Below are 14,246 nucleotides of genomic sequence, written 5' to 3' on the forward strand. Positions count from 1 at the left end.
CATCAGGCGGTTTTTACATTGAAATGTCTGGGAAATGTGAGTCACACAGCTGAGGAGTTGTGGTCAGCTCTGGAGAACCAATTTCATGAATGGTTGTCTCCACTGGACCTGAAACCAGGGAAGGCCGTGTGCGACAATGCTGCAAACCTGGGTGCGGCCCTTCGCCGGGGCAATGTCACACACGTGCCTTGTATGGCTCACGTGTTGAACCTGGTTGTCCAGCAATTTTTAGCCCACTATCCCAGACTAGATGGCCTTCTGCAGAGGGCACGGTCGCTGTGTGCTCACTTCCGCCGTTCGCATCCCGCAGCTCAGCGACTTACATCTCTACAGAAGTCGTTGGGCCTGCCACTTCACCGGCTAAAATGCGATGTGCCTACCCGGTGGAATTCAACTCTGCACATGTTGCAGCAACTGTGGCAGCACCGACAAGCCCTGGTGCAATACGTTCTGACGTATAGCCTGGGCCAACGAGATTCAGAGGTGGGGCAAATCACGCTGGAGGAGTGGTCTCAGATCAGGGACCTATGCACCCTTCTGCACAGTTTTGAAATGGCGACGAAGATGTTTAGTGCTGACGATGCCATTATCAGCATGACTATTCCGGTGATTTACATGCTGGAGCACATGTTAAACAGAATTCGGAGTCAGGTGGTGGCACAAGAGGAGGTGGAGGAAGTAGAGGAGGAGGAGTTGTATGCGGAAGGGCTAACATCTGCAAGGTCCAGACGGTCGGCAGCACCAAGGCGGCAGGCATGTGAGGGTGGGGGAGATGGTTTTACCAGGGCGCATGGTAGCAGCCAAACTAGTGAGGAAGGTGCAGGAGCCCAGGAAGAAGTGGAGGACGAACTGATGGAAGACTCATCAGATGAGGGAGACCTTGATCACATTTCTGTTGTGCGAGGTTGGGGGGAGAGGACAGAGGAAGGAAGCATGATTGTTACCTCGCCACCAACACAACAGGGACTTGGTGCTCCTGGATGCGCAACACACATGAGTGCCTTCTTGCTGCACTACCTGCAACATGACCCTCGAATTGTGAGAATTAGAAATAATCCTGACTACTGGGTTGCCACACTGTTAGATCCCCGGTACAAAAGTAAATTTGCAGAAATTATTCCTGCCATAGAAAGGGATGCACGCATGCAGGAGTATCAGCAGAGACTGTTGCAGAATCTTACATGTGCTTTTCCACAAAATACCAGTGGTGCACGTAGTGAATCTCACAGTTCCAACTTGCCAACCGTGGGACCGTCAAGTGTTCATCACTCAAACCGTAACAGAACCACAGTATCTGCTGGTAACATCAATTTTGCGGAATCATTTCACCACTTTTTTAGCCCATCCTTTGCAAGGCCACAGGAGACAAGAAGTCTGACACATAGTCAACGCCTAGAGACGATGGTACAGGAGTATCTCCAAGTAAACATTGAAGCCACGACTGTGTCACTGGACCCTTGCTCTTTTTGGGCTTCCAATCTGGATAAATGGCTGGAGCTAGCCACTTACGCCTTGGAGATCTTGTCATGCCCCGCAGCCAGCGTTCTGTCTGAACGTGTGTTCAGCGCTGCTGGTGGTGTGCTGACAGATAAGCGCACGCGGCTCTCCACTGATAATGTAGACAGACTCACGTTCATAAAGATGAACAAATCATGGATCCGAAACGACTTTTCTACCCCTGTGTCATCCTGGGGAGAGTAAAAGCTTGATGATTGGTTAAAATCACCCTACCAACCGTTTTAAGCTTTCAAATTACTAATCATGTTTATCTGTATCTTGACTGGAAAATAATTTGGGCTTTGTAGCAGTGTGCAGCACTGATCCTATTAGGCCATCTATACTAAAGCTTCACCAGATTTAAAATTAAAAATAATTTTTAGCTGCATCTAGCCCGGAAAATAATTTTGGGGCTCCGAGATGCGCAAGGCACATAAGTGCCTTCTTGCTGCACTACCTGCAGCATGACCCTCATATTGTCAGAATTCGAAGTAATCATGACTACTGGGTTGCCACACTCTTAGATCCCCCAAACTTTTCGATCAACCTTTTCATTTTAATAAAGACCAAAAAAATGGTCATTTTTGAAATTATAAGCATTAGCAGGTTGTTAGAAACTGAAATCAAACAGTTTTCAACTCAAAACTTTATTCTAGGTGATGTTACATTTTCACATAGGACCCCTTGTTCGAAAGGAGCTTCTGAACTCTCTCGTCCATTGAATTTGTCAGGTTTTGGATGGTTTCTGCTTCAATTGTTTTGCATGAGGACAGAATACCCTCCCAGAGCTGTTGCTTAGATGTGAACTGCCTCCCGCCATCATAGACACTCCTTTTAATGATGCTCCAAAGGTTCTGAATGGGGTAGAGGTCAGGGGAGCATGGGGGTCACACCATAAGTTTGTCCCCTTTTATGCCCATATCAGCCAGAGATGCAGATGTTTTATGTGCAGCATGAGATGGTGCATTATCATGCAGAAAAATGATCTTGCTGTGAAATACACGGTTCTTCTTCTTGAACCATGGCAGGAAGTGCTGTTTGAGAAAATCCACATACATTATGGAGTTCATCTTTAGCGCCTTCAGGGATTCTAAAGGGGCCGACAATCTCTCTCCCCATGATTCCAGCCCAAAACATTACTCCACCTCCTCCTTGTTGGCGCTGTAGCCGTGTTTGCGTGGGGTGTCCATCAACCAGCCATCCTCCACTCCATTCATCTGGACCATCGAGCGCTGCACGGCACTCATCCGTGAACAAAACAGTTTTGAAATCAGTCTTCATGTAATGTTTGGCCCACTGGAGCCGTTTCTGCTTGTGTAAAGTGGATAGAGGAGGTCGACAGGATGGCGTATGCACAGCTGCAAACCTCTGAAGGACCCTGCATCTTGTTGTTCGGGGGACGTTGGAGGCACAAGCAGCTTCAAAAACTTGTCTGCTGCTATGACAAGGCTTTTTTGCCGCTGCTCTTTCAACCTGACGTAATTGCCTGTAGGAAAGAGTCCTCAATTTGCCCTTATCAGCACGCACACGTGTGTACTGTGAATCAGCTACATACTTCTTGATTGCCAAGACACTTCATCCTGATCATCGCACAATGTTGATTGTAGTCATGCCTTGACCTAAACACTCCACAATTTGTTGCTTCTCAGCAGCCGACACATCCTTTTTCTTTCCCATTTTGGCAGAAAATGTAGGCTGCTTAATAATGTGAGAGAGCCTTCTTAAGTAGTCTTGCCTTTCATTGGACACACCTGCCAAACTAATTAGCACAGGTGTCTGCAATTGCTTACAGTGATATAAAGAGCCCTGACACACATCACCATCAATGAGTTTAACTGACAAACAAACAAATTCTTCCCTTATCACTCCTAAACACTTTTTCATAATAATTTGGAACGCGGTGTACATGTGCTTTTCCACAAAACACCAGTGGTTCACGTAGTGAATCTTACAGTTCTAACTTGCCAACCGTGGTCTGTATGGAATTGTTCAATAAAGGGCCCAAAATTAAGATAACATAGATGGGAGAGGTCTCTATGAATAGGAATTCCTAAGTATTTGATACCCTGTGAGGGCCAGGCAAAGGGAAAGTTGGACTGGATGGAATCCTATATGGATTTAGGGAGGGAGACATCGAGGGCCTCAGACTTCGCTGCATTGATTTTAAAATTTTACCATGTAACAAAGTGATCTATTTCAGCCATAACAGCAGGGATGGATATATGTGATTGAGTGATATATACTAGGACATCATCAGCAAATAGAGAGCACTTGTACTCGGTGCCTCCCACCTCAATCCACCTAATATTGGGGTTATGGCGAATTGATGAGAGCAGGTGCTCCGTCACTAGGATGTATAAGAGAGGGGACAGAGGACATCCCTGCCTTGTCCCATTGGTGATTGTGAAAGGTGATGAAAATGTTCTGACGCACCCCCTGGGCCTTAGGACACCTGGAGCCGGACCCTTTTTGGTGGATGCTGGTGGTTGTAGTCTTCGTGGCGGCGATCCGGTTCCGTGGCTCAGGGCGGTCAAACCAGTGGCGGAACTATTTATGTGGTTTTGATGTTTAAATGTCCGACTACGCCACCCGTGGATTGCGGTCAGAGTGAACCGCCGCTACAGGGCAGACCGCTAAGGCTGGTGTTGTGGGTGCAGCAGAGCGTAGCATAACTCCCCAAGGGAGGAGTATAGCCTCAGGGCAGTGTATGCGGAGGATGGGGGTGATGGTGCAGGGTGTTATGTTCTGCTACCAAAGCTAAGGAAAGAGAGGAGATCTGTCCCTACGATAGAACTCAGCTTAAACCCTACGATGTAACAGGGGACCTGATCCTGCGATCAGACCTGCTAAAGTCCTAATCTAGTCTGTACGGAGACCTATAGATGTGGGGAGGGAATCCCTACAAGTACTAAGGACTGGGAGGAATATGGGACACCTCCTAACAGAAATAGTAGCAGACAGACGAACAAACAAAATAGAAAGAACATAGAGGTCCGTAGACCAAGCAAACTAACAGAGTTAGATACAGAGCACAGGCTAGCTAGAAAGTAGATATACAATGAAGTCCAGCAAAGCCAGAAGGGCGGAGCAGGATTAAATAGGCCAACAAGGTCATGTGACCAGCAAAGGAAAAAAAAGACCTAAGAGCAAGGTTCTAACAGTACCTCCCCTTCTAAGAGGATCCTCCGGATCCCCTAGGACCAGGCTTATCAGGAAATCTCCTGTGAAACGCTCTGATAAGTCCGGACGCGGAAACATCATCCGACCTCACCCAAGAGTTATCCTCGGGTCCGAAACCTTTCCAGGCCACAAGATACTGCAAACTACCTCTATACCGTCTAGAGTTAAGGATGCGAGAAATTTCATATTCCCCGTCCTCCACCACCGGAGGAACAGAGGCAGAGGCGTCACAATCCGATACAACAGCTTTTTTCAACAGAGAGACATGAAATACCGGATTAATTCTCCAGGAGGTAGGAACCTCCAACCTAACAGCAGATTGGTTGACAACCTGAAGCACCTTAAAGGGCCCTACAAACTTGGGACCCAATTTCTTTGAAGGAATCCTCAACCGCAGATTCCTAGAGGACAACCAAACCATGTCACCAACAGCGAACAAAACCTCCTGTCGTTTCCTATCAAAGTAGTCTTTAGATTTTCTGTTGGTCTCCTGAAGATTACCACGCACATCCGTCCAAACTCTCTCCAAATCACCGGAAAAATTCTCCTCCTCAGGCACGGCAGATCCCAACTTGGAGAACGACCCAAACGACGGATGTCTCCCAGAACAACAAAAAAAAGGCGAACAACCAGCAGAAGAAGATGTATGATTGTTCAGAGCAAATTCAGCAAGTGGCAGAAACTCAGACCACCCCTCTTGATTGTCTGCCACAAAACAACGCAAGAACTGCTCAACATCCTGGTTTTTCCTTTCTGTCTGGCCATTAGATTCAGGATGATATCCGGACGAGAACGACAAATGAATTCCCAACCTATCACAAAAGGCACGCCAAAAACGAGCCACGAACTGAGGACCCCTATCAGAAACAATGTCAGTAGGAACGCCATGAAGTCTGACAATTTCCTTGACAAAGGCCTTAGCGAGAGTTTTAGCGCAGGGCAGTTTGACGAAAGAAACCAAGTGACACATCTTGCTAAAACGGTCCACGACCACCCAGATGACAGTAAAACCCTCAGAGGGGGGAAGGTCAGTTATAAAGTCCATAGCCAAATGTGTCCAAGGAGCACTGGGAACCTCCAAAGGACAAAGCAACCCCGCAGCAGGAGTATGTGAGGACTTAGATCTAGCACATATAGTACATTGACGCACCCACTTAATGACTTCCTTCTGCCATCCAGGCCACCAAAAACTGCGACCCACCAGTCTCTTGGTCTCAGAGATTCCGGGATGACCTGCCAACCGAGATTCGTGACACTCAACAAACAAATCTCTCCTAAAGGTCCCAGGCACAAACAACCTCCCATGAGGAGTGTTAGAAGGGGCATTCTCCTGTGCTTTAAGAATCTCATTTTCCAAAACGGAGTCCAAAGCAGCTATCACAACACCTTCTTGTAAAATGTTCTCCTCTTTCTCAGTACCGACTATGGGAGAAAAACTGCGAGACAAGGCATCCGCCTTAACATTCTTAGTACCAGGGATGTAAGTAACGGAGAAATTAAACCGCGAGAAAAACAGTGCCCACCTAGCCTGACGGGCATTCAGGCGCTTGGCAGCATCAAGATATATCAGATTTTTATGATCCGTAAGAACCTGAACGGGAAATTCCGCACCTTCCAAGAAGTGGCGCCAGTGTTCAAATGCGAGTTTAATAGCCAATAATTCCCGATTACCAATATCGTAATTCAGTTCAGTCTCCGAAAAATTTTTTGAAAAAAAGGCACAGGGATGTAATCCATCCCCGTTATCCTGAGACAATACTGCGCCAACCCCCACAGAGGAAGCATCAACCTCAACCAAAAACGGCCTAGTAACATCAGGCTGCATAAGGATGGGAGCAGAGGTGAACCTCTCCTTGAGATACACAAAAGCTTCAATGGCCTCAGAAGACCACTGAACCGCATCAGCACCTTTCCTGGTGAGATCAGTCAGAGGTTTGACAATACTAGAAAATTTTTTTATGAATTTTCTATAGTAATTGGCGAAACCCAAAAACCTCTGTATCGATTTCAAACCAATAGGCCTAGGCCATTCCTGCACAGCCTGAACCTTAACCGGATCCATCTCAAAACCTTTGCTGGAGATAATGTAGCCCAAAAAACTAATTCTCTGTACAGCGAACTCACATTTCTCCAGCTTAGCAAAAAGCGAATTGTCCATTAATAACTGTAATACCTCACGCACGCTCCGCCAATGAGACTCCAGATCTGGCGAATAAATCAAAATGTCATCCAAATACACAACCACATTTTTACCGATCAAAGGTCTAAGGATGTCATTAATCAGATTCTGAAAAAATGCAGGAGCATTAGTAAGACCAAAAGGCATAACCAGATTCTCAAAATGACCCACAGGAGTGTTAAAAGCAGTCTTCCATTCATCACCCTCCTTCATGCGCAACAGATTGTATGCCCCCTTAAGGTCAATTTTAGAGAACCACTTGGCCCCCAATAACTGGTTAAACAGATCAAGAATCAATGGCAGTGGGTAAGGATTGCGTACCGTAATTTTGTTAATCTCACGAAAATCCAGACAAGGACGTAAACCGCCATCCTTTTTTTTTACAAAAAAAAATCCAACCGCCACAGGAGACTTAGAGGGCCTAATGTGACCGGCGGCCAAACTTGTCTGTATGTATTCCTCCAAAGCCTTCCTCTCAGGAATAGTAAGGTTAAATAAACGACTTTTAGGAAGAGTCGCTCCAGGGACAATAGAACAATCATAGTCTCTATGGGGAGGCAAAACCTGCGATTCCTTCTCAGAAAAAACTCTCCAAAAATCCTGAATAGGAACAGGCAATTCTCCCCTATCCAAAGCTGCAATACGCCCGTTACAACACTTGTCATAACATTTATGGCTCCAGGATTTAATTTCACTGGTAGACCAATCCAGTACAGGATTGTGAAATTTTAACCAGGGCAAACCCAATATTACTGGAGAAGGCAAGTTATTCAACACCACCAAATCCAATTTCTCATGGTGAACACCATTAATAGTGAAAGGAAATTCACTGACCTTGAGAGTAATATTCTTCAAAGGGGAGCCATCCACAGAAACCACAGCAATGGGGGATGATAAAGGTTCAGGTTTTAAATTGAGTTTTTCCACGAATCCCCCATCAATTACATTTAGTGTAGACCCGCAATCAACAAACACCCGAAATTCCATTAATTTTTCCTGAGCAATCGTGGAAGCAGCTAAAAATATACCCTTGGAATTTAAACAGGCAATACGGGCGTGACTGACCATTTTTTTTTTCTTTCTTCATACGAAGCTCACAGCCTTTAATCAAATGACCAGATTTTCCGCAATAGAAACACAAGCCTTCCGAAAAACGACGGTCTTTTTCTTGAGAGCGAGGTGCCACCGATCCAATCTCCATCGGTTCACCACTGTTAGTACACACATTATCATAACCAGAAACTGACATAGCAGAGGATTTGCTCTCATTAACCCTTGCACGCAGTCTCCTATCCACCCGTATAGCTAATTGCATAGCCTGTTGCAAATCTTCAGGTGTAGGATAAGCAATTAGCAGGTCTTTAACCCTTTCACTGAGCCCAGCAAGAAATAGACTTTTCAGAGCAGAATCGTTCCACCCTGTTTGAGTGGACCAACGACGAAAATGAGTACAATATTTTTCCACATTACCTGACCCTTGTTTTAAACGTCTCAACTCAGTCTCAGCTGATGCCACACGGTCAGGATCATCATATAATAGTCCTAAAGCAGAAAAAAAACTATCCACTGATCTGAATCATGTATCACTAGGTTGCAAAGAAAAGGCCCACTCCTGAGGCTCTTTGCGCAAAAGTGACATTATGAACCCTACGCGCTGGGATTCATCCCCAGAGGACTTGGGTCTCAAACGAAAATACAATAAGCAAGCATTTTTAAATGAAAAAAATTCTCGATGTTCACCAAAAAATAAATCCGGCAAACATACCTTAGGCTCCAAGAAATATGCTCCAGGACAGTTACTCACGTGCTGACGGAGCTCGGCCACTTCCAGAGAGAGTCCCTGCAGGTGTTTAGCCAAATCCTGAACCGACACCATGATGGAACAGAAAAATCTTTCCTTAGAGAATTTGCAGGCTGGACTTACTGTTATGTTCTGCTACCAAAGCTAAGGAAAGAGAGGAGATCTGTCCCTACGATAGAACTCAGCTTAAACCCTATGATGTAACAGGGGACCTGATCCTGCGATCAGACCTGCTAAAGTCCTAATCTAGTCTGTACGGAGACCTATAGATGTGGGGAGGGAATCCTTACAAGTACTAAGGACTGGGAGGAATATGGGACACTTCCTAACAGAAATAGTAGCAGACAGACGAACAAACAAAATAGAAAGAACATAGAGGTCCATAGACCAAGCAAACTAACAGAGTTAGATACAGAGCACAGGCTAGCTAGAAAGTAGATATACAATGAAGTCCAGCAAAGCCAGGAGGGCGGAGCAGGATTAAATAGGCCAACAAGGTCATGTGACCAGCAAAGGAAAAAAAAGACCTAAGAGCAAGGTTCTAACACAGGGCAGCAGCAGTAACGACACGGAGTCAGTGATGCAGTTCAGGGCCTTTACTCACAGTTCTTATTATCCAGACCACGTCTGCAGGTAACGGCTGCCCACGTCGTACTGTGCTCACCAGGTGAGGGGCTCAGACAACTCCCAGATAACTTTGGAGCGCTTCACAGGACCCCCTTTGTGTGTCCTTTGTCTGGCCTTTCTTACCAACACTTCTGTCCGGCTGCCTCGGGCCTCCTCTTGGTAAACTTGGCGCCAGTTTCCCTGACCCTATGTGGTGCCTTCCTAGCGGGTGGAGCAAGGGGCTGCGCCACATAAAATGTCAGAGCCTCCGGTTTGTAGCTGAGGGTCGTTTCCTGCCTCCACTAGTTCGGGGACCGGTCTCCCCCTTTGGCCTGACCCCTCCACGCAGGTGGATTCGGGCGTGCGGTGGCGACTCGCCCGTCCGCACCCCTGGGATCCCTTCATTCCTCGTTCCTGGAGCCTTCTCCGCTCCTCTTCCTTCCTTCTCCCTCTTGCAGGCCTGGGCCTCTGTTACTAGGCCCGCCTCCGGAGCAGAGCTCATGCAGAGCCCCTGCTCCCTGCCACTTCTGCTCAGACTTCTCTGCACTGAACTAAGATGGTGCCCACCTTTTATACTCCCTTCTCAATGCACCCAGGAACTGCTTCCTCCCTGCTCCTGCACTGCAGGGTTCCCCTTCCTCAGTGTTCCCTCCCCCCACTCCAGCCAGGGACAGGGACTGTCGTGCCCATCTCAGGGGCATATTGGTTGCCCTGCCCCACGGCAATGTGGTGTAATGCATGCAGGTGTCGGGTCCTGATCCACACTCCATCCTTATCTGAGAGTGAGATATCACACCTCTGGGTGAGGTACAATACGTCTGTAGCAACCGAGCCCTCGGTGCTACAGTGCCATTTATCTTCAGCCTAGGTGACGTATTATGATACAGGGCCGTGATTTTGGCTATAAAAGGGTCCCCTAGACCCCTACCCCAAGCTTTTTAAGAGAATCATATATGGCGTGCCAGGAGACTCTATGGAATGCTTTCTCAGCATCCAACGAGAGTATCTACTTACAAATTTTTAACTGCATCTAGCCCAGGAAATACTTTGTGCCTAGTAGCAGTGTCTGCTAGTCAGCGGATTATCCCGGCTGTTAAGCAAGCTACACCACCTGTAGTTTGGACACTTAATTTTTTCAAAGGAAATGCTTCGGGACCACGGGATACTCAGTGAAGAGCATCAGGAGGCACCCCAAGGCATAGGGGCTGGGACTGGCACTAGGATGCCTTGCGGTGGACAGCCGAGCTCGATCCTTATAAAAGCTTTTTAACTGCAGCAGCTTTAGTGGACGCTACTGGAGCTGGAATTACGCGGCTGCTGGCATGAGACTTGCCCTCCAATAGATCCTTGTAAATGGATTTAAAGTGTATTCATTCAAATTAGAGGGACAATTTAAATTAAAAAGCTTAGAGCTGCCTCCACCACAGGGGGGCTCTCTCGACCCACCAGCGGACAGGCACCAGTATTGGGAGAGGGTGGCTGGCCGTCAGGGTTCACCGCGGCTCTGGCACAAACCCGGCGACACGGAGGTGGCACGGGCAGGAGCGGACTGGCCGTGTCGGCTTCTCACTTTTTGGATTTTAGAAGGGCATGACATGCCTATATCTGTGTCTCCCCCTCCTTTTACTCCTCCACCTCTTTTCTTTTCGCATGACTATATGTACTTGTCACTTTTCCATGTGTTAGTTGTGTCTTCTGAGCAGTTTGTCAGCTTTTGGACACCTTTGAAGGTGTTTTCTATGTGTTTCTATGTGTTTTTGTTTGCCTGCCATTGGTTTTAACGGTGTTCGAAGGTGTTCAACGAACAGTTCGACGAACAGTTCGGCGAACACACGGGTGTTCGACGAACCGAACCGAACTCGAACACTACGGGGGTGGCTCAACACTAGTCATTGCATGCAAAATAATAGTAAGCTGAGTTCACATGGACTTATTTCACAGTTTGCATATGGACTATAATACCCAGACTGACCGTGAGACATTTAGTTATATGCTCACGGTGAGGTTTTGATGCGGAGACCAGATTTACACTTGGAATACAGCACAACAGAATCAGAGATGTTTGTTGATTCTTTGAGAAAGTAGAAGGGATTACACTTAGCATCTGGTTGATACTCATAAACTCATGAAAGATACTGCTGAAATATTCCAGTCATTTTTGTTTTTCACTGAATCTGACTGAATTGTTTAATTTATACCTCCGAAGTAGTCATTTAAATGATTTCTGAGGGTAGCCATTGTTCAAATCTACTTTTCATTGTGATACTCTGAAGATATATTTAAATGTGTGTAAAGGAAAGGTGGAGCAATTAGGGGGAAATAAACCAGCAGAGATTTTCGTCTTTTGCCTTTTTTTTTCTGATACTCTTGAAAAATTAACTGATATAGGTTTGCTAACTTTCCCTTAATTAAATATAATAATCTCGCTATTATGGAAAAGCGGTACTGTGCATGTTCAAATTCGTCGGGTTCGGTCAAGCTGTAATCCACAGTTTGGTTTGGGCACCAGAACTTGACCTGAACTTGACCTCTAACCCGAACCCCATAGAAACCAATGGGGACCCGAACTTTGGTGTTGTAATGCAATGGATGTAGTAAAGGTTAGGGAGCTGAAAAAGAAAGCAAAATGGGGGTAAGAGCAGGATAATTGATCTGCAAACAAATGTGAATAGGAAAATGACTAAAAATAACAGAATTAAAAAAATAATAATAATAATCTTGAACCAGGAGGCGGAGGTCCAAGTGGAGGAGGAGGTGACAGTGTAGGTGGAAGAGGCGGAGGACGTAGCTGTTGAAGACTGGTGGGGATCTGACTTCTCTCAGGCAGAAAATAAATTCTCTAAGAGATCCCTTGTATCGGCGCTTTCAAATAAGACACTCACTAGACTGTCTCAAGAGAATCATCCTGTTTATTATTAGATGTCATCAGATTATATACCCTTAGTAAAAGAGGGTAGGACTTTGTAAAATGAGAAGGATTATGTAGGTAATATGCTATCTTTGACACACAGAAATTGAAGAACAATTATACAGGTCATATACAGTATATACAGTATATGCTGTATACAGGTCAATCTTGTGATTTTGAGAAAAACAAGATGAGCTGAATAGAGCAAAAACTCAGAGTACATAGATTTCTTAAAGGCAATGTTGGTACTGAACCATTATTTTAACAGTAGCCAATACTGATTTTTGTTTTTTTATGGCCCCAAAACATTGGGAATGGCAAATATAATGAACAAACTGCAGTGGAGTATAACAATAGCTGGGTGCAGCTGGTCTACTTCTCTAGTCAGCCAAAGGTACGGACAAGTCCTGTGGGATCCACGCCTGGTTCATTTTTATGAATGTGAGCTTGCCCACGTTGGCTGTGGACAGGTGGATGCGCCTGTCTGTGATCACATCCCCTTGCCGTGCTAAACACACGTCCTGACAGTACACTTGCCACAGGGCAGGCCAGCTCCTCCAAGGTGTAAAGTGCAAGCTCAGGCCATATGTCCAATTTGGAGACCCAGAAGTTAAATGGGGCAGACCCATCACTCAGTACATGGAGATGTGTGGACACATACTCTTCCACCATGTTGTTGCAATGCTGCCTCCTGCTAATAAAGACCATATCAGATGATGGTGCCGGATGTTGTGGTATTCTGAGGAAGGTTTTCCACATTTTGGTTAGGCTTACCCTCCCTTGCGAGGTAGTGCCAGTGCCTCAGCTGCTTTTTCCTCCTACTCAGCCTTGTTCTTCCACTGAGCTCCCGCTGTCAGGTGGGAACGTCTTCAGTAGTCCGTGTACCAGCGTGCGCTTGTATTCCCGCATTTTCCGATCCTACTCCAGTGATGGAAGTAAGGACGGTACATGGTCCTTGTAGCAGGGATCCAGCAGAGTGTTCACTCAGTAATCTGCACTGGTAACAAGCCGGGCAACTCGGCAGTCGTTGCGCAGGCACAGCAGCAGGCATTGTCTCGTATGTGCCAGGCTATCCAGAGGCAACTGTCCTCGGTGGAAGGTGTATCGTCTGGGTCCTCTGTATCGCACCAGTGATGCCCTTGAGTGCCACCCTGCTGTTAACATGGTCCCTCCTTTTCCTTATCCTCCAAAACTGTCCGCTGGCTGGACAGTTGTGTACCTGGCCACTGTAGTCACAGGAACCCGAGCCATGTGTGGATGACTAGCCTGATAATGGTGCGAATGGTCCCTGTTCTTCCTCCTGTGCCACCATGTCACCCATCATCGCTGAAAGCGGTTTTTCAAGCAGGCATAGAAGTGGGATAACTTCTAGTACCTTTAAAAGAGGTGTCCGAGATCTCTAACAATACATATTATAGCTTGGGGTTATAAGACTCGTCTGTATATCACTTTCTTTTCCCCCTTTCCCTTTTTCTCTTTTATGGAGTCCTGTTTCTTGCACCAAGTACGTTGGGAGCTAGTTATTTGCACACCTTTTCCTGCCATATAGGAGCGCTACTATTGTTTGCGTTCCACTTATGCGTTCCAGCTACAGACCGGAAATCTCTAGTGCACACGTCCAGAAATCATATGCGGTTCATTCCGCATTGCTTGCGTTCCACACATCACTGCACATGAGCAGAAGCCCCTGATTAGCGAGCACGCCGGGACTTTCCTGGAGGCACTTGGCCTCACTGCACTATAAGAAGGGTCACGTCCTGTTACTCACCACACGGTATGAGTCACCATTACGCCCATCCTGAAGGCACCCCTCCATAAGAAGTTATGTCCATCATTTAAAACCCCTTTTTAATATTAAAGGTACAGTTTTGCAGTAGTTCTATGCAGGGTCTAGGTACCATTTTAGGAATGCAAATTCTTATGTCACCCTTATTTTCATCTAGTACTATATTGGTCTACTCAGCACCTGGTCTATACCCTTAACTGAATTGAAGCAACTATCCAGTAAGTCCTGAACATTTCAAGGTTCCTTTCTTTTTCCTTCCCTTGTTTCTACTGATATTTGTAATCATATG

This window comes from Phyllobates terribilis, unplaced genomic scaffold, assembly GCF_046119375.1.
Source record: "Phyllobates terribilis strain yellow unplaced genomic scaffold, ASM4611937v1 Scaffold_1__5_contigs__length_1240528914, whole genome shotgun sequence".
Lineage (NCBI taxonomy): Eukaryota > Metazoa > Chordata > Amphibia > Anura > Dendrobatidae > Phyllobates > Phyllobates terribilis.